This window comes from Salvia splendens, chromosome 22 (assembly GCF_004379255.2).
Source record: "Salvia splendens isolate huo1 chromosome 22, SspV2, whole genome shotgun sequence".
In the NCBI taxonomy this organism is placed as follows: Eukaryota; Viridiplantae; Streptophyta; class Magnoliopsida; order Lamiales; family Lamiaceae; genus Salvia; species Salvia splendens.
Genome location: NC_056053.1, coordinates 9957469 through 9960339, shown reverse-complemented (window position 1 = coordinate 9960339; position 2871 = coordinate 9957469). Strand labels below are relative to the sequence as shown.

Genomic DNA, 2871 nt, shown 5'->3' with positions numbered 1-2871 from the left:
ATTATCGCAAGTACTCCCCTCGCAATTACATTTATTTCGAAACTCGGGGTAAATTAATTGTACATCGAATTATTCCGAGAATTAACTAAATAATTCCCCACAATTAATTTAATTATTAATTCAAAGATTTATTTAATTATTGGCCCAACTAAAATACAACCATCCTTATTTTTTTTCCTTAACCAAGATAAAAAGGCCCAACTCTTTTTTTAACACCAAGGCCCAACTCTCTCATTTATAAAAAAAAACAAAAACAAAAAGATTTTACTCCCCACCCCACGTCTATCTCTTCTTATCTCCCTCTTCGACCAAATCGAGGATTGCAGCAAATTCTCCCAATTCACGTTGCCTTCTCCGATTTAGACCGCAACGGACCTAGCCGTGCGTCGCCGTCGCAGTGGTGCCGCCGATCCGCCGGGAAGTGCTGCTGTCTCGCCGGTCAGCCTCCGCCAGGCTCCGTCGCACGCCGCTGCTGTCGCACACCAGCTGTCGCGCCGCTGAACCGACGCCAGCCCAGGCTTCGCCTCCTCCGTCCGCTGCCTTCGTCGCCGGGAAGAGCTGCTGCTGCCATCGCTGCTGTCGTCGTTCGTCCAGCCGGGAGATGCCACCGCCGGTGGTTGTGCAGCCGTCGCCGGGAGGCGCTGCCTCCGATTCCGCCCCGATTTGCCCCGGAACTAACCCGTTCAGCCCCGCAAGACTCCGATTTCAACCGAACAGACCGGTTTTCATCCAAGTATGCTTCTTTCACTTCGTTTTAAATTTTCGATTAAATACGGAGTGTTTAACTGTGGTGCGGTGTTTGATCGGTGATGGTTCGGATAATGGTGTTACGTGTGGGAAGGGTGGATGATGATATGCTGTGAAAGCGATTGCTAACGAAAATTTCATGTTTTAGGATCGAGTAAAAAGAATTATACCTTCTTGAGTAGGACTTGGTTGTGGAGTTCACAAAGCTGAAATGAGAGGCTCTTTGAAGCTGAGAATTTCGATTTCGGTTATTAGAAATTGTTGATGTTAGATTTTGAAACCAAAGCAATTTAGGTATAAGTCGATAGGGAAATTGTTTACCACAGTTAGGACTGAATTGAGAATTCGGCACTCTTCGAATTCTGCCGTGGATTTCAAAAGGAGAAATTTCCCTGAATTCTTGTTGCAGAGATGCGGCTCGGTTGCAGAGTTGTGAGAATAGGGAAAATTTGATTTAGGAAAAGTATATAATAGGGGGAAGGTGGCTGATGGGTAGCTTAATTTAAGGGAGAGATTCATGGGGGCGGTTTTTAATCGTGGGAAAAATAGGAGTGGGATTCGAATCCCTTCTTCTTTTTTTGGATTAATTTGGATTTGTTAGCATTTATTTGCAGATCACAGAGGAGGGAAAAAAATCTTTGCACTTGTCGTCCAAGTCAACAGGAAGAGGATTTAGTTTGATTTGTTTAATTCACAGTCGTTTGTATTTTATTAAATTATACAGGCCACAAGTTATTTATTACGGAATGGATTTTTATATTATTTATTCAATTTATTAAATCCAACTCGCAGATTGAGTCCAATATATATTCCTCACGGAAATGAATTATTTTAATTCACATTATGATTTACTTCACAAATTTCTAGCTCTCATAACAATTTATCAATTACTTAAAAATATTTAATTTCACTCCACATCAATTATTCAAAGCAGCCACGTCACATATTCAACAAAGTTGACCCAGTCAAAAAAAATCCAACTCCAAATTAGGTCACGAAAAGTATCCAACAACAATTCTAGTCGACAATTAATTCACGGACTTCGCAATATTAATAGCATTAAAAGCAAGTACTTTAGGGTTCAAAAAGTGGGGCGTTACAGCAATAGTCTAGCCACATCACCCCTAATTATATAAAACAAATAATTGACAATCACACAAAATACGGAATTAAATGTACGACACAGATACGGGAAAATTCAATAATATTATTTAAATTAAAAAAAGTACAATAAAAAAAATACATTTATTTAAAAAAAATTGCATTAAAAAAATACATTAATTTTAAAAAATAACATTATTTAAAAAAAACACGACCTCCGCCTCACTCCTCGTCTCCGTCTCCCCCCTCGCCACTGTCACCGTCGCCGCCGCCTCCGTATCCGCCGGAACCCCCCGATGCCCCCCGGTCTTCAAATCGTCACACATGCTCACGAGCTTTGCGTGAAGAAAACTCTTCTCCTCGGGGTTCGTCGCCGTCCGCCATTCGGCTAATGTCTTGGCCATCTGAACGTGCGTTTGTTGACGCGCGAAAAATTTGAGATCCTCTGTCGACTGGCCAAGGGGGGATGCCGACTGTACCTCCTGGGACCCCCCCGGCGCCCCCCCCCCCCCCTCGCCTCCCGTTGCGCCCGCCTTTGACCAACCGGGCGAGTTCGGCGAGCGAACGATGGCGGGGACGGGAGCTCCTCCGCATCCTCGGGGAGGTCGTGGGAATCGCCGCTGCTGCCGCTGTAATCACCGGTATAGTTCAGTCGTTGCTTCTTCGGCCAGCCAGCGTCGACACCTGCCAGGAACTTCTCGGAGTCGTTCAGCACCTCGTAGCAGTTCCAGTAGGTGAACTCCTTATACAACCCGGGCTGGGGGAAGGCTTTCTCTTCTATCCTCCTGCAGTCATCCTCCGTTTGGCCACTGCTCTGCATGCGGAGGGCGTTGGCGTACAAGCCCGAAAATCGGGAGACCCCAGCCCTGATTCGGTCCCACCCCTTACAGCACTCCTCCCCGGTGCGCGGCCTCCCCTCCGGGCAAAATCTCATGTAGGCTGCAGCAATTTTGGCCCACATATTGATGATCCTCTGATTGTTCGAAGTCAGAGGATCATCACAGACACTCACCCACGCCTTGG

The 2871-nt window shown here is 45.6% G+C and overlaps 1 long non-coding RNA gene across 1 annotated transcript; it reads left to right on the top strand.

Annotated features, from left to right (window-relative positions):
• Nucleotides 1-219: 219 nt before the first annotated feature.
• Nucleotides 220-1550, top strand: LOC121786491. Its single transcript, XR_006047203.1, has 2 exons — nucleotides 220-733; nucleotides 1349-1550. It is a non-coding gene; the product is annotated as an uncharacterized LOC121786491 (long non-coding RNA).
• The last annotated feature ends 1321 nt before the right edge of the window (nucleotides 1551-2871 follow it).